Consider the following 24,298-nt stretch of genomic DNA (forward strand, 5'->3'; position numbering starts at 1 on the left):
GATGAGATTTGAACCACTGATCTACAGATCTACAATCAGCTTCACTGGCCTGCAGTACAGCACTCTACCTGCTGCGCCACCCCGGCTCTCTAATGTCGCTGGAACATGCGTGCGTGCATGCTGGAGACCTGAAGCTGTGCGCACAGCTCCCATTTTACTACCAGTGCACAGTGTGGCCCATACCGAGTAGGAACCAGATAATGGTTGCTTTACCAAACATCATCAAAGCAAGGTTTTCTACTTCCAATCCTTCCTTATGCAAATATATAGCTTTTTCCTCTACAACTAAATAAACAAGTATAATGTTCTTGACTCATTTATTTAATTGTGTTCTCTTTATTTAGTTTCAAGATTTGTATAGAAAACAGATCGCATTTTATGTCATACTTAGGCGGAAACATTGGACATCCAAAGGATTCATAAACTTAAACACCACTATAGTTGACACCTTCAAAAAAAAATTGAACATTTAAGCAGGGGCAAAATTTAACCACTGAGATTGAATAGTCTGACACGTTGGGTTTTACAATCTGTATTTAATATGCATTTTAAAAAATTGTCCAAAAAAGTATTTTTTAAAAAAAAGTTTAAAAGTTACAAAAAGAAACATGTTCCCTTCTCCTTGATAACTGTCCTAATAATACTTTATTCCTTACACTTTTTTATTAAAAATAATGGACTGCAGTTTCTGCAGGGAAAAAAAGTAAGCTGTCCATCTCTCCTTATCTTCTGCATAGGCACTTTTTTCTTTAGTTTGTTCAGTATCATTGTGCCATCCCTGATGATAAATGATACATACTTGTGCATCTGTTCTTTTACTGAATAGGCTTTTATAATTCTTTGAAGGGCACAGGAAGGATGTGGGATTCTTTTGATGCAACTGAAGCAAATTAGCCTTATGTTGCGTGCTACAAAGTAACACTCATGGTACATTTACTCATGAAAAAAGGAAGGAAAGCCACCATACCGTCCTATGTAAGTTAACTAATTTGCCAAATTCCAAATCGTCTTCCCCATCGTAGGGGAAGGTAAAGTATTACGAATGTTTGGCCAAAAATACTGGGAAGAATTTTTTTTTAAGCAAGCTATTTATTTATCTCTGTATGAAATACCGGTATGTAGAGAGGACTACTCAGACACAGGACAGGGAATGTGAATAAATGTAATGTTTTATGAATCCATAAACCAATCATCCCTCCAAAGAATTGGAACTGCAACTCCAACGACTGCCAGCCAATAGGATCCTTGGCTAAGAATTTCTTCCAATATATCCACTTTGAGAGAAGGCTGCTTTAGATTTTGTAGGTTCAAAGATACTCTAAATGGGTGGGCATGATTCCACCTTCTGCCGCACAAATCCCAGCAGATAAGGTCCCACAGAGTTGGCCTTCTCCGGGTCCCGTCGACTAAACAATGTTGTCTGGCGGGCCCCAGGGAAAGAGCCTTTTCTGTGGTGGCCCCGGCCCTCTGGAATCAACTGCCCCCCTCCTTATCTTTCCCAAATTACTTAAGACCCACCTATATTGCCAGGGAATTGAAACATCTCCCCCAGGCTTTTATAGTTTTATGTATGGCATGCGTGCGTTGCATGGTTTTTAAATGATAGGGGTTTTTTTAGATGCTTTTTAAATATTAGATTTGTTTACATTGTTACACTGTTTTATTATTGTTGTGAGCCGCCCCGAGTCTTCGGAGAGGGACAGCATACAAATATAATAAATTATTATTATTATTACTGTGTTCCCTCGATTTTCGTGGGGGATGCATTCCGAGACCGCCCGCGAAAGTCGAATTTCCACGAAGTAGAGATGCGGAAGTAAATACACTATTTTTGGCTATGAACAGTATCACAAGCCTTCCCTTAACACTTTAAACCCCTAAACTGCAATTTCTCATTGCCTTAGCAACCATTTAGATTATTACTCACCATGTTTATTTATTAAAGTTTATTAAAAATATGTTTATTAAAGGTGGATGAAAGTTTGGCCATTACGTATAACATCCTCAGGCGGGAAAAACTGTGGTATAGGGGGAAAAACGCGAAGTATTTTTTAATTAATATTTTTGAAAAACCATGGTATAGCCGTTTCGCAAAGTTCGAACCTGCGAAAATCAAGGGAACACTGTATTCCTTTGATAGAAAGGGAGACATACCTATTGTCCATGTCAAGCATGGTTGTATAAAGCAGTAGCAGGTTCTAAATCCCTCACTACTGATTCATTTACGCACATGCCTGCACATATGTGCGCTGCTTCTATGCATGCGCAGAAGCATCCTGGGTGGGTAGGTGGGGCCTCCTGCCGCTATGGTTTGCCGAACCAGGGCAAACCAGGAGCAACTCACCGCTTGTGTAAAGCCTATAAAAGGCAGGCTCTGTAAAGCATCTTTAGCATGACTAAAACTGAGGAGGACCTTCAGCCCACACAACATATGTGCACACGTTAAACCCAAGAATAGGACATCAAGTGTATTGGCGGTTATTGAAACGGATGTCCATGTGCCTTCTCTTTGTTGGTCGAGGCAGGCAGGATTCCCTTGGGTACCATTTGTTGGGGGTCAAGGGAAAGGGAGGGTTTTGCCTTCTCTTTCTGCTCAAGATCCCCATGGACAATTGGTGGGCCATTGTGTGACACAGAATACTGGAGTCAATGGGCTTTGGCCCAATTCAGCATGGCTCTTCTTACGTTCTTATGAATATACTAAGGCAGAAGCTTGTCCAGCCCAAGGATGAAACACCTGGGCACAAACTCTACAACGTGGCATATAGTATAATGCAGTGAGCCATGTGAAGATCTGTACATTGGGGAAAGAAAACAAGTACTTCATAAATGCATGGCACAACAATAGGAGAACAAGCCCATCAGGACAAGATTCAGCAGTCCATCCACATTTGAAAGACAAAGGGCACTCTTTTGTAGACAGCAGACCCTAACTTAACCCTAACCCTTTCAGCACATCCAAGAAGGCTCCCCACCCATTTGCACTATTCAGGTGACCCTGAGGATGCAGATAAACCTCCAAGTGGTCTCAGACTCCTTAAAAGAATTAAAATGACTTGCTGTCTGCAAGAACTGTAAATCTTTCCATTCCCCACCAGTCAGTCAGAGCTGAAGAAGCTTTCTTGGATGAGAAGTGAAATGTCTTCAAAGAAAAACAAGAAAGTCTACTGGCCTCTTGAAAAAACACCTGTGGGACAACCATGACCTGGAATCTCAGCCATAGACATTTAGCATGACTAAACAATCAGTCCTCTGCAAAGTGTGGAGCAGCCAAGCTATTTAAAGGCTTGCATAGATGTTTCAAAGGTTGTCCTCAGCTGTCTGCATATATATGCCAGGGAAGCAAGTGTGCATGCAACAAATGTGACAACAGCTGAGCACAATCTCCGAAGCTGCCCTGTGAGCTTTCCAGGGGTTACAGCTGCTTGAATATTTTGAGAAGGATTCCGCTCAATGTAACATGTTCTGCAAGACTTCTCAATTGCAAGCATTTCTAGCAGTATAAAGAAAACCACCATTAGATCAGCAGCATACTCAGAGTCAACTTTTTCTTTCTAAAGTTAAATAGCAAGGGACAAGTTTGCTAGAGGCTTTCTTTCTATAATATAAAACAGCACGTGGCTGCAGGGAAGGAAAAGAATCTTGTGCTATAAAATCTTTTAAAACTCAGGAAAGATTTCATCTTATCCAGACTGCTAATACATTAAGTGCTTAGAACAGCATTAAGAGTTTGATTATATTACACATGTGCTGAAGACAAAATCACTGGCTTCTTTCAAATCTATTTTTCTGTGAGGCTTAATCTACATTGGTGCCAATGTTGTCTTTTTGTTTGGCGAATCCTAATTGTTTTTCTTTAAGTCTACCATCTGTCCATTTTTATTGCTGTTGTGTGTTCCGTAAATATCTAAATCAATATTAAACAAATATGTCAATTGCCATTTATGATTGGATTTTTAATATTCAAATAGACAGGAAGTCTTCGACTTATAACCACAACTAGGATCAGAACTTCGGCCTTGAAGTGATGCTGTGAGTCAAAGTGTTTATGACCTTTATAGCCATGGTTGTTAAAGTGAATCTCATGATCACTAAGTGAATCTGGCTTCCCCAATTGACTTTGCTGGTCAGAAACAGCTGGGAAGTCACAAATGGCAATTATGTCACACTGCAAACTTTGTAGATGCCAGTTGCTAAGGATCCAAAATTTGAACATGAGACTGTGAGGATGCTGGGATGGTTATAAGTGTTAAGGGTCAGCTGTAAGTCACTTTTTTCAGTGCTGTAGTAACTTAGAACAGTCAACTAATGAACAATCATAAATCAAGGACTACCTGTATTTCAACAGGCCTTGACCTTATTAGACTGAGTATCAGATAATGGCCTAAGATCTTCTCCTATTTCTCAAGTAGCAAAAAAACCCTGGCAGGCAGGTTATTTGTGTGAATTTTTTTGGCTTGGTTCCTATCACCCTGACGGAAAAGAGAGATGGTGGCAGCAAATAACAGTTGAAGGACATTAAATACTGCACTAGCTCAAGCTATCTTAGTTAGATACAGCTACGTAGATAGTGACTGAAAACCTTATACAGTGGTACCTCAAGATACGAACCTAATTGGTTCCAGGGGGAGGTTCGTAAGACGAAAGGTTCGTAAGACGAAACATTGTTTCCCATAGGAAACAATGTAAAGTCAATTAATCCGTGCAGCAAGAAAAAAAACCCCGCAAAAACCCGCTGCCGCCTGGCTGTCACCTTTTAAAATAGCGGGGGGGGGGGGGCTTTCCCAGCAGCTTCCGGAACTGGGAAGTTTGGCAAAATTTCGGGGTTCGGGAGGCTGCTGGGAAGCCCCGCAGCCCGGCTGTCACAACAACCGGGAGGCTTCCGCCTTTGGGTTTTCCGCTCGGGGGAGCAGGAGGACCTTCCTAACTCCCTCCTCCCCGAGCCGAAAACACAAAGGCGGTCTGATGCCGCCAGCTTGAGCCAGGAGGCATTCAGGGCGTGGAGGGTTTCTTAGCTTTCCTATTCCTCATTCTCCGTGAAAGCTGGAGGACAAATAGAGAAGAAACGGTGAAGAGAAGAGCCTCCTTGAAAGGTTGAGAACACATGGAGAGCAAACTGGGAAGAGGAGAGGTGAAAAACCTTCCATGAAAGGTTGGGGACACATGGAGATCAAACTGGGAAGAGGAGAGGTGAAAAACCCTCCGTGAAAGGTTGAGGACACATGGAGATCAAACTGGGAAGAGGAGAGGTGAAAAACCCTCCGTGAAAGGTTGAGGACACATGGAGATCAAACTGGGAAGAGGAGAGGTGAAAAACCCTCCGTGAAAGGTTGAGGACACATGGAGATCAAACTGGGAAGAGGAGAGGTGAAAAACCCTCTGTGAAAGGTTGGGGACACATGGAGATCAAACTGGGAAGAGGAGAGGTGAAAAACCCTCCGTGAAAGGTTGGGGACACATGGAGAGCAAACTGGGAAGAGGAGAGGTGAAAAACCCTCCGTGAAAGGTTGGGGACACATGGAGAGCAAACTGGGAAGAGGAGAGGTGAAAAACCCTCCGTGAAAGGTTGAGGACACATGGAGATCAAACTGGGAAGAGGAGAGGTGAAAAACCCTCCGTGAAAGGTTGAGGACACATGGAGAGCAAACTGGGAAGAGGAGAGGTGAAAAACCCTCCGTGAAAGGTTGAGGACACATGGAGATCAAACTGGGAAGAGGAGAGGTGAAAAACCCTCCGTGAAAGGTTGAGGACACATGGAGAGAAAACTGGGAAGAGGAGAGGTGAAAACCCCTCCGTGAAAGGTTGAGGACACATGGAGAGCAAACTGGGAAGAGGAGAGGTGAAAAACCCTCCTTGAAAGGTTGATCTCCCAGTTTGATCTCCATGTGTCCTCAACCTTTCATGGAGGGTTTTTCACCTCTCCTCTTCCCAGTTTGCTCTCCATGTGTCCTCAACCTTTCACGGAGGGTTTTTCACCTCTCCTCTTCCCAGTTTGATCTCCATGTGTCCCCAACCTTTCAAGGAGGGTTTTTCACCTCTCCTCTTCCCAGTTTGATCTCCATGGGTCCCCAACCTTTCACGGAAGGTTTTTCACCTCTCCTCTTCCCAGTTTGATCTCCATGTGTCCCCAACCTTTCAAGGAGGGTTTTTCACCTCTCCTCTTCCCAGTTTGATCTCCATGTGTCCTCAACCTTTCACGGAGGGTTTTTCACCTCTCCTCTTCCCAGTTTGATCTCCATGTGTCCTCAACCTTTCAAGGAGGCTCTTCTCTTCACCGTTTCTTCTCTATTTGTCCTCCAGCTTTCACGGAGAATGGGGAAGAGGAAAGCTAAGAAACCCTCCACGCCCTGAATGTCTCCTGGCTCAAGCGGGGCGGCATCAGACCGCCTTTGTGTTTTCGGCTGGGGAGGAGGGAGTTAGGAAGGTCCTCCTGCTCCCCCGAGCCGAAAACCCAAAGGCGGAAGCCTCCCGGTTGTTGTGACAGCCGGGCTGCGGGGCTTCCCAGCAGCCTCCGGAACCCCGAAATTTTGCCAAACTTCCAGGTTCCGGAGAGCAAACTGCGTTCTGCGTTCGGAGACTGCTGGGGAGCCGCGCCGCTGTTTTAAAAGGTCACAGCCAGGCTGGGGGGCTTCCCAGCAACCTCCCGAACCCCGAACCCGGAATTTTGGCTAAAGTTCGGGGTTCGGGAGGTTGCTGGGAAGCCCTCCAGCCCGGCTGTGTCCTTTTAAAACAGCCGGGTGGCTTCCCAGCCGTCTCCTGAAGCTGAACGCCAAACCCGGAAGTTCGGGTTTGGCGTTCGTAACATGAAAAAACTTCGTAAGAAGAGGCAAATTTTTTCTGAACCCCGGGTTCGTATCTCGAGTTGTTCGTAAGACGAGGGGTTCGTATCTTGAGGTACCACTGTAGTTTCTTTCGAAAGTACAGTGGTACCTCTACTTAAGAACTCAATTCGTTCTGTGACCAGGTTCTTAGGTAGAAAAGTTTGTAAGTAGAAGCAATTTTTCTCCAAATGGTACAAATGGATCCAAAATAGAAATAAGATAGAATGACATTAAATATTAGAATACAGAACAATTAGAACGTATGACAAAAAGAAATGCAAATAGAAATGTTCAAACTAACTGACAATTATACATATCCACAGCTTTTTTCTATTTAGTTCACCATATACACATGTAAATTTACTTACGGTACTTTTCTGTTCCCTCTATCTTTTTCATACTGAAGTGATTATATTTTATAGTGAAGTGTAAATATAAATACAAACTGTACTTGAAACGGGATATGATCTGTAAAAGACTATCAAGATGTTCTTTCTTTTATGTTGTTGAAAATCATAAATAAAACTTTTAAAAAAGAAGATGCAATTTTTCCCATAGGAATCAATGTAAAGGTAAATAATGTGTGCAAACCCATCAGGAAAGAAATAAAAGCTCAGAATTTAGGTGGGAGGAAGATGATGAAGAGGAAGAGGACTGCCGAAGGAAGAAGGTGAGGTGAGGGGAATCAAAAAACTCCAAAACTTTAAGGCTTAAAAAAAAAGAGGGACTCTGAGGCGGCGAGGAGGAGCACGCGCCTCCCATATACCTGTCGCGAATCTGCCTCCCATACACTGCACCAGAGAGACAAACTGAGGCGGGAGAGAGGGGGGAATCTCCCGCTCCTTTGACCGAAAGATGGCGGCGGCGGCTGCTACCTCTTTCTTTGTATGCCTCTTTGTATGCCGCCCCGAGTCTTCGGAGAGGGGCGGCATACAAATCTAATAAATTATTATTATTATTATTATTATTATTATTATTATTATTATTATTATTATTATTATTTCTTCCCATGTTAAAGGGTTCCCCTCTCCTCTCGCTTGTTTTGTAGCCAGCGCCTTTCGTTCACTGTGGTGACTCCTTGGTTTGGCTGAAGCCGAGTTGATCCGGCCGGGGTGAAGTGCCCCCTTTTGCCTTTCCACACCCAGACGATTGCCATATCCTGGGTTCCTGTGATCACCTTTTGCAAACTTCTGATAAGTAAAATCAGTGGGGATACCAGATTCACTTAGCAACTATGTAATTAACTTAACAGCTACATTGATTCACTTAACAACAGTGGCAAGAAAGATCATAAAATGGGGCAAAACTCACTGAACAAGTCTTTGCTTGGCAACAAAAGGTTTGAGTTCAAATGTGATCATAAACTGAGGACTACCTGTACAGATGGACAGAAATGAATACTGATCAACTATGTGAAAAAAGAGATTAAAAACTGAGGAGTTTCAATAGTTGCTGCTTTTTCCACTCTATTAGAAAATAATTTTCTCAACAAGTTAGGTGTATTTGCACATAACTTAATAAGGAATTCCTAGTATTGTATGACTTGCAGATTTATATATTTATTTATTTTTAAGGTTATGGTGAATTTTACAGTAAAATTATTACCATCTTATATCCATACTAGAGATTTTGTAATGGAAAAAAGAATTCTATTTTAACAAAAATTGAGTTAGTTGGGATTAATTTTATATTGGGTATAAAGACTGAAACTCAGTGAGACAAATTTTAAGCCAGTTAACATGCTTTGGGTCCTCTCCAAAATCTTTCAGCTGTAAATCAGGTTCTTATCATAAATTTCACACTATATGCTAACAAGGCTTTCATATAAATAGCTCACTATTTATGTAGTAATATATGTTAGCAAGAGTGCAGAGATACACATATACTACGCTGAAAGTACCATAGAATTTACCGTATGGTTAGGTAATTTATCTGATTTTACAAGGTAAAAGAGAGTTGAAGATAAGTAACCTAAAACTAAAAGAGTTGAATCTGAGGAGCTAAAGATGTAAAAGAGCTAAGATTGAGAGAGGCAAATTATGTATGCAACTTTTAAAAAATTGCATCCAGTTTTTCCATGCAAGAGAAAAAATAGTTGTGCAAATAACGAATTTAGCGAATTTGATAATCAAGCATTAATTTAAAAATATCTGTTTTCAGAGTAGTACCTTTTTATTGTACTTATGTTTTCCTGTATTCTTTTCCAACAAGCATTAAATAATAATAATAATAATAGAAAGGCAAACTTGTTCCAATTTAATTCTGAGACAGCTTTAGGAAAACTGGAACAAGGAAGGAAAGATTTGTCCTGGCGTGCAGCACAGACGTAGAAAGGTCAGAGCGAGAGTGCAAACAGAATTTGTAAGTGCATGTGCTGATTGGGTCTGGAACAGACTAAAGGATGCTAAAAGAGGGGGTGGTGGTGGAAAGGAAATCAAGGATGTTTACAAAGGAAGCAAAAAATCAATGCCACTATTAAATGCATGGTTGAGCATGATAAACTAAGTTATTGTAGTAGACTCAGGCATACCTAATTCTGAATAGGAGGCAAAGTGAAAACCACAAAGAAACACCGGATTTAACTTAGTCACAGCACATAGACAGAAAAAGGCTGCAGAGAGGGTACATCTGTGTAGAAATGCAATTATTTCTGTGTAAAATACATGGTCTCAAAGGAACCATGCTCCAAAATAGTTTGGGCAAATTTTATGAGGCACATAGAGTATGTTGCTTTACTATAATGATGTGAACCAATAATGATTAACCAGCTTTGCGAGAGAGATTCTTTTTCATTCATTGCACTCCACTTAAATTATACATAGCAAAGAAATAAATTTGCCACAAAGTTACGGGGATTGTCCTATTTTGCCTGAGAAAACATTGAAATCAGTCACATAATTTTTAAAAAAGAGAATTATTTATAATAATCAGAATGAGAATAGCCAGTTAACTAGTAGAGGCAACTTCTGCTGGAGAGTTATCAAGATAAGGTAACAATGAAACACATTGTGCAAAGACTTATGCTTGTGTATGTGCTTTGTGCATGGAAGGGAGGAATCCTCCCGGAACTAAAAATGGCCACCAGGGGTAGAGGTGGTGCACCCCCTGCAAGCATGCACATACGCCCCCCGCCTCCCATGCATGCACGTGTGATCCCCCCCCCCCCCGTGCATGCAAGGACATCTCCTGGCAGAGACCAAAAAAATCAGCTGGCCAGTGGGAGGCATGCAGGCATGTGCAGTGGAGCTGACCAGTGCGTCGGCTCGCACGCCCACAAAGTTGGCTCTGCGTATCATCGCTGGCACACGTACCATAGATTTACCATCACAGTCCTAGACTCCAACATGTGAGTTTTATTCCCAGCCTTATATAGGTGTTCTTCTTAAGGATAGGACAATATCCTACATGCACAAAATGGAAACTAGAAAGTTGACTTGAAAAATGCTTTACATTCTATTATCCAAACTTCACTATGTATACTTTTAGACTGAACTGTTATTAACGCTTGCATTACTGTATATTTTAGAGCAGGTCCAAGTGATCTGCAAGATCATCACAAAACAGCAACAGCAACACAAAGCCCAATAGATCTATGCGGATACCTGAATGGGAAATCAAGTGTAATATTAAGATAAGAAGGAAGAAAATGAATAAATCTTACGAAGCAATGACAGATGTTGCCAAGAATGAATGAATCAAACTTTCCTGGATGAAACCTTTTGTCTTAAAGATCACCAAATACAGTGATACCTTGTCTTACAAATTTAATTGGTTCTGGGATGAGGTTCTTTAGGTGAAAAGTTTGTAAGACGAAACAATGTTTCCCATAGGAATCAATGGAAAAGCGATTAATGCGTGCAAGCCCAAAATTCACCCCTTTTGCCAGCCAAAGCGCCCGTTTTTGCACTGCTGGGATTCCCCTGAGGCTCCCCTCCATGGGAAACCCCACCTCCGGATTTCTGTATTTTTGCGATGCTGCAGGGGAATCCCAGCATCGCAAAAACGAGTGCTTCGCTCGCAACAGAAGTCTGGAGGTGAGGTTTCCCAGCAAAGGGAGCATCAGTGAAATAGCAGCATTGCAAAAACACCGAAGTCCTCGAAACCCCACCTCCGGACCTCTGTGTTTTTGCGATGCTGCGATTTCACTGAGGCTCCCCTCGCTGGGAAACCCCACTTCCGGACTTCCGCTGCCAGGAAGGTGCCCATTTTTGTGCTGCTGGATACCCCTGCAGTATCACAAAAACACAGAAGTCCGGAGGTGGGGTTTCCCATGGAGGGGAGCCTCAGGGAAATCCCAGCAGCGCAAAAATGGGTGCTTCGCTGGCAACGGAAGTCCGGAGGCGGTGGGTTGGTAAAGTGAAAATAGTTTGTAAGAAGAGGCAAAAAAATCTTAAACCCCGGGTTTGTATCTCGAAAAGTTTGTATGATGAGGCATTTGTAAGATGAGATATCACTGTACAAGCATTCTATTTTAATATGAACTATGTTATATCCTCTTATATTCTTTGCATATTCCTTTAAAAATTCTGATTGTAGCCTGAAGTTCCAGGAGACCAAAGATATATCCTGAGAAGATGAATGATAGTCGCATATGCCCTGATGTAAAATAGGCAGCAGCCTTTTTTAAAGGGACAAAAATAACAAAAAAACAGCTGCTTTTCTACTTTACTGTTTGCAAGGTTCCAAACACCCCTTTTCAATCAAAGCAGTCCTAAAAAATTTGCAACGTTTAAAAAAATGTTACAGTGATTTAATACTATCAAACCAGACGAACAGACAGAAGAGCCAAATATAGATTTCAAGCATCACATTACCCAAGCACATTAAAAAGTTAGTTTTGCAAAGCCATTTAGGCTTCTGAAAGACAGAAAAACTGCTTTGACCTTTTCTTCATGCCAGTGGCATTCAATTTAATTGATCATCTACATATACAGGGTAACAATCATGTTAATTACCCAGGAGGCTTAAAGCAATCAAGTTACTGACAAAGTAACAAGACTGGCACATATGTCGGCATCCAGACACTATCCATCCCTGTCCCTCAGTTTAGATACTGTGCTGTGCAGTATGCTTTATTTATTTATTTATTTATTTATTTATTTATTTATTTATTTATTTATTTATTAATTATTTGGATTTGTATGCCGCCCCTCTCCGAAGACTCTGCAGGAGAATCATCTCTGCAGCTGTCCTATAAGCAGGCAAGGAATTATTCCTATTAGTTTACATATAGCTGAAAATTCAACACCTATGTGGGAAATAACTTTGCAACAGATGCAGAGCAAACACTATCGATTGTGTGCAAAAATGTCTTCTCAAGGTATTTGAAATACTTGAAATCACAGAAAACAGTATCAGCTCTGTCAAGAATTCAACATTCGCTTTAGAACAGAGGCATTCGCAAAATTCATGTTCTAGTCTGGGAAAGCTAAACCCGAAAACAAATGATAATTAAGCATTTATTATGAGTGAATTGAGAGAATTAGTGGAGGCAGGGAACTTCTGAATATGACTAGTTCTTGGCAGCATCAAGAAGGTATACAGCTGAGAAAATCCATGTGGAAAAGGGGGGGGGGAAATAAGGTGAAAGTAGAATAAAAGCAGAATGACCGCAGGGAAACTGCCATTGTTTTACCTAAACGGTCTTCTCTGTGCGCTGTATAGAGAATCCAAGCAATGGGTTAAATATTGGTCAGGTGATTGGGGACTGAGTTGATTAACATAATTGAAACACGTCCTCCGTGCACCGCTGGAGAAGCCCTCCAGTTTCAAAACAAAGAAGATCAAGGAGGACGTGTAAAGTAAGTTCAATCCAGCCCTGGACCGTAGCAGCCCAGGCGGGTTTGGACTCTCTATGCAGTACAAAGAGAAGGCCATTCAGGTAAGATTAGATTAGATTAGATTTATATGCCGCCCCTCTCCGCAGACTCGGGGCGGCTCACAACAATGGTAAAAAACAGTACATAGTAACAAATCTAATATTTAGCTATCTAAATTAGAGTTTTAGGTTAAAAAGTCCAAAAAGAGAAACCCCAATATATAAAAAACAAGCACACAATCGAATCATACACAAAAACTACATGGGCAAGAGCGAGATGTTTTAATTCCCCCATGCCTGATGGCTGAGGTGGGTTTTAAGGCATTTACAAAAGGCAAGGAGGGTGAGGGCAATCCTAATCTCTGGGGGAGCTGGTTCCAGAGGGTCGGAGCCACCACAGAGAAGGCTCTTCCCATGGGTCCCACCAGACGACATTGTTTAGTCCACGGGACCCGGAGAAGGCCAACTCTGTGGGACCTAACTGGTCGATGGGATTCGTGCGGCAGAATCTAGGACAATGGCAGTTCTCATGTGCACTGCTGCGAGAGTCCAAGCAAAAGGGGACGTTTGCCCATGTTCGCCTGGTGCACCAGTTGCGGCCCTATCTGGACCAGGACTCACTGCTCACAGTCACTCATGCCCTCATCACCTCGAGATTCAACTACTGTAATGCTCTCTACATGGGGCTACCTTTGAAAAGTGTTCGGAAACTTCAGATCGTGCAGAATGCAGCTGCGAGAGCAATCATGGGCTTCCCAAGGTATGCCCATGTTACACCAACACTCTGCTGTCTGCATTGGTTGCCGATCAATTTCCGGTCACAATTCAAAGTGTTGGTTATGACCTATAAAGCCCTTCATGGCATCGGACCAGAATACCTCCGGGACCGCCTTCTGCCGCACGAATCCCAGCAACCGGTTAGGTCCCACAGAGTTGGCCTTCTCCAGGTCCCATCGACTAAACAATGTTGTTTGGCGGGACCCAGGAGAAGAGCCTTCTCTGTGGCGGCCCCGACCCTCTGGAACCAGCTCCCCCTGGAGATTAGAACTGCCCCCACCCTCCTTGCCTTTCGTAAAGTTCTTAAGACCCATCTCTGCCGTCAGGCATGGGGGAACTGAGACATCTCCCCCGGGCCTATACAGTTTATACATGGTATGTTTGTGTGTATGTTTGCTTTTAATAATGGGTTTTTTAGCGTTTTTTTAATTATTAGATTTGTTCTTACATTGTTCTTGTTCTTGTTGTGAGCCGCCCCGAGTCTACGGAGAGGGGTGGCATACAAATCTAATTAATAATAATAATAATAATAATAATAATAATAATAATAATAAAAAGACAAGATCTTTGGATTTAATGTACTCTCTGCCCACCACATGAAATCAATGTAATATAAATAAATAAGCAAATGATAAATTTCAAGCAATGTATGTGTGGAAAGGGATTACTATTATGGGATTATTCAAGCCCACTTAATAAAATGTGCTTTTCTAGGATTCATCTGAAGTCAGCACACTGATTGATAATCAGTTCTAAAATTCAATTTTTTCCCTTAAGTACATGAATTATGTAAAGGATTACATAGGGTGTATGTATGTATGTATGTATGTATGTATGTATGTATGTATGTATATATATATTTGTTTTCGTAGATTTTCACGGGTACAGGTATGACGGTTTTGGTATATTCGGGTTTCTTCCCGTGTAGGATTTGGAAATTTCTGGCGACGTTTCGACGAGGTCTCACTCGTCATCTTCAGGCTGGTGTTTCTGTCCTTCTTCTCAGGCGAACACCTGTTCGCCTGAGAAGAAGGACAGAAACACCAGCCTGAAGATGACGAGTGAGACCTCGTCGAAACGTCGCCAGAAATTTCCAAATCATATATATATATATATATATATATATATATATATATATATATATATATATATATATATATATCCCATAAATTCCAAACTCATTAGCAGGTTTGAATATTCAATAATGCATAAAAATATTCAAATGTATCCTGCAATTAAGGTAATGATAAGTTTTAGCAGCATGGATGTACCCTGCACTTAATCTTTTAATATCGGTGGCATTCACATAAAGCATATTGCAGAACAGTGTGAAACTTATGGTGGCAATTGTCTATCTTAGCTTGAGACCTAAAGCTCATATATGTAAAAATAAAATGAGTGTTCCTATGATCACAGCTTACGAAAATTTGAGGAAATCACATGTAGTTTTCAAATATATACTTTGACTGGCATATGGAAAAAATGAACTGAAAACAGACAAAAATAGCAGATTTTCATTTACTTTCTGTCAGGTTCAAATCAGTAGCAAGAGATTCAAAAGTGTGACTCTAATAAAAACATTTGTTGCTGATTTTGGATGACGTGGCAATGGATAACACCATGGAGGTGAAAAGGTAAATTAATTTCATCTTGCCCCCTTCAGATAACTTCCTAGCCAGGCAAGGGGTTCCCATCGCCGCTTGTACCGGTGTGATCGCATGCGCAGCTCCTCATGACCGGTGGCCACGCGCATGCGCAAGAGAGAGACTTGACTTCTGCACATGAAGCCAAATCTCGCGTGAGGACGTTTGCGTGCATGAGATTTCTCCAATTTTCAGCAAATTCTTTGCTTCTGCACATGTGCGGAAACAAAAAAACGCCGAAAATCAGTGAAGTCCCACGCTCAAGCATCGTCGCATGATATTTGGTTTCCTGCACATTTGCAGAAGCCAACACTTGCACAGGTGTGCACACCTGCCTGCCAGTCATGTGAAGCTGAACACGCAGCTCCATTTTTGCTACCACTCTATAGAGTGGTCCGTACCGGCATTACTGTTCCTAGCATTGTATACTACATATTTATATATGTATATTTCAGTAAATAACCATGCTCCACTAAATATCTTGTATTGGAGCCTGCTTTCATTTGAAATGATGCTTTTAAAATATCGCTTGAAAATGTAAAGTACACCCCACATTTTCAACTTTAAAAATTTATTCAGTGAGTACACTTGAAAACTACCGGCCAAAAATAAACACAAATCCTACCTGGATTAACTCCAAGGTAAAGTACACCCACATTTTCAACTTAAAAAAATTATTCAAAAAAATTTATTCAGTGAGTACACTTGAAAACTACCGGCCAAAAATAAACACAAATCCTACCTGGATTAACTCCAAGGTACAGTGGCGCCTCTACTTAAGAACTTAATTCGTTCCATGACCAGGTTCTTAAGTAGAGAAGTTTGTAAAAGTAGAAGCAATTTTTCCCATAGGAATCAATGTAAAAGCAAATAATGAGTGCACACCCATTAGGAAAGAAATAAAAGCTCGGAATTTGGGTGGGAGGAGGAGGAGGAAGAAGAGGAGGAGGACAGTCACTGCCGAAGGAAGAAGGTGAGGTGAGGTGAATCAAAAAGATCCAAAACTTTAAGGCTTAAAAAAAAGAGGGACTCTGAGGCGGCAAGGAGGAGCACATACCTCCCATACACCCGGCACGAGGCTGCCTCCCATACACTGCACCAGAGAGAGAAGCCCAGGTGGGTGAGAGGGGGGAACCTCCCGCTCCTTTGACCAAAAGGCGACGGCGGCTGCTACCTGCTTCCTCTTCCTTCCCATGCTGAAGGGCCCCCCTCTCCTCCCACTCGCTTTGTAGCCAGCGCCTTTCCTTCACTGTGGCCAGTGCTTTTCCTTCACTCAGTTTGGGCTGAAGCTAAGCTGATCCAGTCGGGGTGAAGCACCCCCTTTTGCCTTTCCACGCTCAGATACTCTGGAAAGCAACCTCGCACTGGGTGTATGGAAGGCAGCACGAGGGAGTCACCACAGTGAAGTGGTTTATTCCCTCTCGAAGAACCCAGAGAAAGGAAAACGCTCTGTTCATTCTGGACTACCAAAGCCTCTGAAAGGCTCCTCTGGCAGCCCAGAAAAGCCCGAGATGGCCGGAATTAAAGGGGAAATGGTAGGAAACTGGCCAGGCCTTCGTGCCGCTCTTAAATTTCTTGGGAAATTTTTCTGGGCTCAGGTTCTTAAGTAGAAAATGGTTCTTGAGAAGAGGCAAAAAATCTTGAACACCCGGTTCTTATCTAGAAAAGTTCTTAAGTAGAGGCGTTCTTAGGTAAAGGTACCACTGTACTATGAAGTACTTAAAGTCTAAGAGCTATTGCTAATTAACTGCAAACACCCCTATTGTAAAATGAAAATTACTTACCACAAGTTTCCCCCTTGAAAATGCAAGGAGCTTTTATTCACCACATTTTTTCGGCACTTTCTTTAAGACAGAGTCTGCAAAAAAAGAAAAGACTTGCTCAGTTATACCTTTCCATATTGATGGAACACAAACAATCCTAATATTCTGGCATTTCTCATGTCATCTTTAAAAACTATTGATGTAAGTTTACTATGTACAATGCTGGAGATGGGATATTAGGCCAGTTCTCTTTTACAAATCTTAACATGTTCTATGCTCAAACAATAAACTTGTAGATAAGGAGTGCTCCAAACATTATTAGCTCTCACACACTTTTCAACATACCAAAACTTCAATTTAAAAAAATTGAAAACATTTGCCAATGATCAAATGTACTCAATCACACAATGAAGCAAAATGGTCCCATAGAATAATGAACTCTAATTGAGTGCTAGGTACACAAATATAAGCCCTCAGGACTTATTTTAATTGCATTTTAATTAATTCTCTATTTTATTTTTAAAGTTCTGACCGTTTTACCTGAATATAGATTCATTAAATAAAGTGTCATTAAAATCTTTAAAATGGAACTATGTTGTTAAGCCAGTTTTAAGCCATATTAATATTCTGAGTTATTTCAAAGTCATTTAGCATAGCTTCCTGGGTTGTTGGCTGAAGGTGCATGAAAACACCAAAATATATGTTCATACAATATGACCATGGAAACATGTCTCATCAATCATGCCTGCTTGACTATAAACTTTAAAATTTCTGATTTTCAAATCCATCCAAATTTTTAATATTTTATTTCTTCATTCTTTAAAAAACATATAAATTGTTATCACTATTTTATAGAACTCCACAGGTTTATTGTGAATCAACGTTTATTGTAAACAGCAAAAGTACATTTATCAATTACGGGAAAACTGCTAGACATGCATGATCCAGTTTGGATAATTTGAAAATAAGGCGGCTAAGATAAAGATTTGCATGATGCTAAAGAATTCTTTATGGTAGCTATCCCAATTCTTCCCTTAAGATATATATGTAACAAAATACCTTACAGTATAGACATTTTACATTGACAGAATAATTTTTTAATTAATAATTGGAGAGAATGTGTAAGGTGCTGTGTAAGATGCTGCTGATAAACAAAAAACCCAAAATGCCTTGATATATATTTTCATGCCATAACCCAGTTGAATGTAATCACAGCTATTGTTGGTTAATAATAGGTTCGAGGCCAAGGGTTATATTGATCTGTATACAGAATTTCTATGTTTCAAATGTGGTACAATGTAAAAAAAAATCCTCCACTTGAATTTATTTAATTTTCATATGAATCAAAGAGCAATCTGAACACAACACACAACGAATGTCATTATCTAAACATTCATAATACTTCACAACTCTTTCTTAAAGTTAAGTATATGTGGCAGAACCCACCGGCAGGGTTAAAAGAGAGATCAGCCCAGAATCCCTACATTATCGCAAGTGAACAAAGCATAATCTACAACCTTGAATTCTGTTGACTCTTTTATAACTTCAATCAGTTGAAAAGATTCTTTTGCATAGTTAACAATAAATCAGTTTAATTGGACTTTCACACCTGGACCTGATTTTTCACCCTTACTAGGAGAAAATTCTAGAAGATCTTGCTTTTCCACTTAAGATCTTATATCAAGATTTTCCCCCTCTCCAATTGGACACCCCCTTCCCTAGATCTTAACTACTTTAACGGCGGATGTATATAATGGAGAAGTTGCCCCTTTACATAGCCAGGTCTATAATTGCTTTATATTTCCAAAAAGTGCATGAAGCCTGCTAGAAAATAGAATTGCCAATTCAGGTAAGACTTTGAATTAAATGAAATGGTTCTTGGGAGTAGTTAATATGCATTCAGTTCAGCTTGTATTCAGGTCATATAAAGAGACATTTACAAAGGTCCTTTATTACAGCAACCCACAAGGAAACACTAGCTGTCTACTGTGAGGCTTCCCACCTGCTCTAAACAGGGTGGAGAGGGGGAGGAAAGGAAAGAGTCTACTATACCCAAGTTTCCGGGAGGAAAAAAAAAAGAAAATCAAGTTTACATATTCTCTGAAAACTATACACCCCCCCACACACACACTATGTAAAAAAAAATGTCTTTCCCATGTTGAAGTCATACTGAAGCATATGTATGATAGGAAGTACAATACTGAATAGAGTCCATACTTAAATGTCACTTCTTCCAAAACATCTCCAGCTGGTTTTAATCACACAAAATGTTGTCTGGCTCCTGCCAAACGATTGATCTCTATTTGATCATAAGTTCATTTTGATGAAGATTAAGTCACTCGTTTTATATTTAGAGTGGCTCTATAGGAATGCTTTACCAAGATAACGATAGCTCTTCACAAAACAGCAAAGCTTGCTTGTATTACACAAGCAACAATGTTAAGTTTCCCCGAGGAGCTTTTTCTTTGGGGCGTGTGTGTGTGTGTGGTAAGACAGAGTTGATAAGACATGTGTTCCCACTGAAATGGACACACATATTATGTGACAGGCACATTCCAAGCATTTTGAAGACCAGAACAAGGCTCCTATTTATAGGATTCTTTCAATGAATGGACTTATGTTAAAACAGTGAGTTGTTTACAGCAATTTCAATAGACATGAACTGCGCTTGGCGACTGTTCTTTTTAAAGAATCTGAATTTCATATTTTGAAAAATGTTTTGAATCCCAAAATTTTATAAACTGCAAACTGCCCTTGCATATGTACTCACCACTTCCTATTATATAATAGACACAGAATCTCAATGCAAGTCCTGGCGCAACTGGAATGGCATTTAGACTAAAGAGAACTCAATGTTTATTTGCACACTATTATCAACTATACTCCATGATGAGATTCATTGCTTACGATATTCTTCTAATTCTGGTCGTATCTGGTAGAGCCTAGGCCACCAACCAGAGGTCCTTGGACTACCAGTGGTCCACAAGGAAATGCTGGTGTTCTTCATATTTTTGCATGTTTTATATTGCAATTGTCCTGAAGGTGAGAGCTGCTGAGCAAAACGGTACCCGGCATGTGTAACGGAGACGGTGGGCATTTTTAGGTCAGCCTGGACTGGGAAAGGTGAGGGTTGCTGATGGCTTTCCCAGAGAGGCTCGGCCATTGCCACATCCCACTCTTCAAAAGGTGCCAGGAAAACCAAGGCCTAGCGGAGATTGGGACCACGTGTGTCCAGCTACCTATGGTGCATGGATGGGCACATTGGGAGGTGTTTGAGAATGGATGGGATGTGACGGAGTTGCTCTGGGGGTGCCTAGAGCTGCTGGCAGTGAAGGGGAGAAGATGCGAAAGGCACTTTGTTATTCCCATTCCAGCTTGCTGGCTCCCGAGGAGAGCATACTGCACAAGGCGGGTAGAGTCAGGCTGGACGGGCACGGCGAAGGGCTGTGCTCTGGATTCTCTCCAAACGCGACTCCTTTTGCGCAGTCTGCAGGCAGCGCAGAACTGGGCTCTTATGGAGGGGTTCAGTGGCTTGTGGTGGGGATGTGAGGCGCTACTTCATTCGCAAATGCCTCCCCACCCCATCAGCTGCTTAAGGTTACCCTGACATCAGGGTAATCTTAAAATGAAGCAACCACTGCCAAACTGTATGGTTCATTCTTGTTTTGACCATTACAACGGTTCGTTGCAGTTACAATCGGAATCCTGCTCTGACCTTAGATCTCTATGAAGAAATATAGAAGTTTAAGTGCTATTGCTACAGTGGAAAAAAATACATGGAAAATTCATGCAGTGCAGAACAAGGCTGTACAAGAGTGAAGAACTATTTCACTTGCTATTGATTTTTGATGGTCATTAGATTAGAAATTCCCAAAAAGGAAAATGGAAGCCAACCCGAGTAAAGCAATAATAATAATAATAATAATAATAATAATAATAATAATAATAATAATAACAACAACAACAACAACAACAACAACAACAACAACAATAATATCTATTATGGTGGCCTTGGCCACTAATGAAGGTGGCAGAGCTTTCCAGAACAATGTAGGACTGGAACAGGAAAAGAAAGTTATCTTCTCTCGCAAAAACTGATTTTAGATTTTTTAGCCCTGCTCTTGGGAGTCAGTAGAAAGAAAATATTGGTTTCAGAAATACTGTGCCTCACTAAGGCAGTGTTTCCCAACCTTTTTTGAGCCGCGGCACATTATTCATGTTTTCAAAATTCTGGGGAACACTGAAGGGGGCGGGGGCGGGGGGGCTAAAGAAAAGTTTGGACAAAAAAATATCTCTTCCTCCATTTCACTCTATTTCTCCCTCCCTCTTTCTCTCTCTTCCTTCCTTCCCTTCTTTCTCTCCATCCCTCTTTCTTTCTTTCTTCCTCTCTTTTTTGCTCTCTTTCTCTCTCCCTCCTTCCCTCCCTCTATGTCTTTCCCTCTCCCTCCTTCCCCCCTTTCTTTCTCTCTCTCTCTTGCTTTCTTTCCCTCTCTTTCTCTTGCTTTCTTTCTCTCATTCTCTCTCCCCTCCTTTTTCTCTCTCTCTCTTTCTCTCTCGTTCACCACGCCAGCAACAGAGAGAAAAAGAAAGAGCGAGAGAGAGCCGGAGAGAGTGGAGTGCGCAGCAGCCATCAGCCTCCTCGCCCTCCCAGACGTCCCAAGCGCCCGGCCTCGCGCCGCCTCCCGTTAGCCCGGCCGAAAGCCACACAGTCCCGGACTCCCGGATTGCTCGCTTCTCCGGCCAGCGCGGCGCTTTCCTGGGCAGATGGCTTTGCTGACCGGAGAAACGAGCGATCCGGGAGTCCGGGACTGTGTGGCTTTGCGCCATGAAGAGAAAACGGCAGCAGGGAAAAGTTGGCCGTTTTCTCTTCATGGCGCAAAGCCACACAGTCCCGGACTCTCGGATTCCTCGCCCCAAGGCAGGAGGCGGTGGCGGAGAAGAGTGGGCGGATCGGGCGGGCAATGGGGCAGGACGGAGAAGCCAGGGGCGCGTTTGGCCGGAGGCACCGTGGGGAGCAGGGGCAGGGTGGTGCGGCAGTAGGAGTAAAGGGAGCCGCGGCTGCCCCTGCCTCCCCACGGTGCTTCCGGCCAAACGCGCCCCTGGCTTCTCCGCCCTGCCCCATTGCCCGCCCGATCCGCCCACTCTCCTCCGCCGCCTCTCGCCGCGGCACACCTGACGGTGTCTCGCGGCACACCAGTGTGCCGCGGCACACCGGTTGGGAAACGCTGCACTAAGGGATATAATTCAACAGGTGCTGGAGAACCGGTACCGAAAATTTTGAGTAGTTCAGAGAACTGGCAAATACCACCCTTGAAAATGTCCAAAGATACTTCACCAGAAGAGCCCTTCACTCCTCCACTCAAAACAGAATACCCTACGAAAGCAGACTATCAATCCTAGGTCTAGAAAGCTTAGAACTACGTCACCTAAAACACGATCTAAGTATTGCCCACAAGATCATATACTGCAACGTTCTACCTGTCAATGACTATTTCAGCTTTAATCGCAACAACACAAGAGCACGCAACAGATTCAAACTTAATATTAACCGCTCCAAACCTGTCTGTAAAAAATATGACTTCAGCAACTGAGTTGTGAAAGCGTGGAACTCATTACCTGACTCAGTAGTGTCAACCCCTAACCCCAAACATTTTTCCCTTAGACTATCCATGATTGACCTCTCCAGGTTCCTTAGAGGTCAGTAAGGGGCGTGCATAAGTGCACCAGTGTGCCTTCCGTCCCCTGTCCAATTGTCTCTCCTTATCTCATTTATCTTTTCTTCCTTTCAAATATGTTCGCCTATACTTTTATATCTTATCTTCTATTCTTTTCTTTACTTATATTATTACATATCTTTCTCTTCAATGTGTATTATGTATTGGACAAAATAAATAAATTAATAAAAATAAATAAATAAAATACCACCTCTGCCTGGCCCCAGAGTGGGGATGGGGATTTTGCAATATCCTTTTACCATGACTACCAAGATACACCCACAGAACCGGCAGGGGAAAATCATGAATCTCACCCCTGCCTCCATTATAGGAAAAAAAAAAAAGGTTGATCTTCTGAAATGTTTCTTGGGAGAGAATTGAAGAAAAAATCCTCTCCAGTTGGCTGTGAGAATCCTTATGAAGCCTAAAACAAACTGAGTATTAATGCTGGATGTCAAACATCAAGTTTGTTTATGTAAATATGAAAAAACAACCGCAAGCAATCTTGTAACTGGATAGAATTCTGAACAGCTGCCGGGTTGGGGTTTTTTTTGCATTCATTAGACATGCAATTCGGGGTAAAAGAAATAAAAGGCTTAATTTAGTCAATGTAATTCAGTTTCAGACATTACTTTAAAGACGATAAATCCAGTAATAATCTATAGTACAGTATGTTGATGTGAAGCAAATGTTCCAGAAGATAAGCTGTCAATAGCTTTATTGTGTATGGGGAATCTAAGGCCAGCCTGGTGTTCACACAGATTCTTCTTCTAAATCATTTCCTCAAAAAATATCAGAAAAAGTAACTGTGATTATTAGATGCTAAATCCTTACTTTTTCCACAGTATTTTAATCCAGAGTTCTGTAGAATTAATAGAAATTTGCCTTAGAGAAACTTGCATCCAGTTTAAATATATACAAGATTGTCCTATAAAAATGCAGTTGCCATGATTTCAAAAGCTAACAAGTTTCTAAAATGTTATAATGTATGTTTAAGTTCTTCTAAAGTCCAAATACTGCAAACAAATGAAGAACAGGGACATTAATGTTACTATTAATATCATAGATTTCAGAGCTTATTGCATTTGAAAAAATATATAGGCGAATATCATTTTGTATACAAAATCACTCTCTGATTTTGCCAGATTCTCCTAAAAACAATCACTTTCTAATATGGCTAAAATAGAGAATTCAAGCTGGAGGTCAACTCTAACTTAGTTCTGAATAGTTGTAAAACCACTGATCTGATTTAGTAGTTTCCATCCAGTGTTGTTCTCAAACAAACCTTGTATTTTTATCCATACATAAATGAGCTCTCACTGAAAGTAAGTGAATCACCATTTACAGGATAGCATTATAATTAGGGGACTCTCCATTCACTAATATACTAGCGGTCTAGTCCACAATGAAAAAATGATGCTATGAAAGGACAACCTTTTACTGTGAAGTCAAGATGTGATAATTACAAAAGAGAAAATAAAAATAGTTGAAAATAATGGGTTTTTTTCACACTTCTATATTGTTATGGTTCCACATACAGCTTAAATATTGCATTGATATCCCCAAAATAATATGAACATTTTATCTCTTACAATGAAAATGTCTTAAAAACATATTCCTCTTTGTTACATTTCAATTTATATTATAGAGGTACAGCAAGACAGTGCCAGGCCTGCCTTACCCAGGTAAAATAAAGATCTGGGGCTGAATAAGTTCATTTCCAATTATCTGTGAACTAACATTCTCCAGGCGAAATGATTGC

General features: G+C 41.3%; 1 protein-coding gene across 4 annotated transcripts in view; it reads right to left on the reverse strand.

The window, feature by feature from the left end:
• The window catches only part of FYN (FYN proto-oncogene, Src family tyrosine kinase), a 137,587-nt gene that overhangs the window by 62,041 nt on the left and 51,248 nt on the right, over nucleotides 1-24,298 (reverse strand). For all 4 annotated transcript variants that reach the window (XM_070733374.1, XM_070733375.1, XM_070733377.1 and 1 more), the window contains exon 2: nucleotides 16,844-16,917. The gene's annotated coding sequence lies outside the window, so the exon portion shown is untranslated. The remainder of the gene's footprint in view (nucleotides 1-16,843; nucleotides 16,918-24,298) is intronic.

This window comes from Erythrolamprus reginae, chromosome 1 (assembly GCF_031021105.1).
Source record: "Erythrolamprus reginae isolate rEryReg1 chromosome 1, rEryReg1.hap1, whole genome shotgun sequence".
NCBI classification, from domain to species: Eukaryota; Metazoa; Chordata; class Lepidosauria; order Squamata; family Dipsadidae; genus Erythrolamprus; species Erythrolamprus reginae.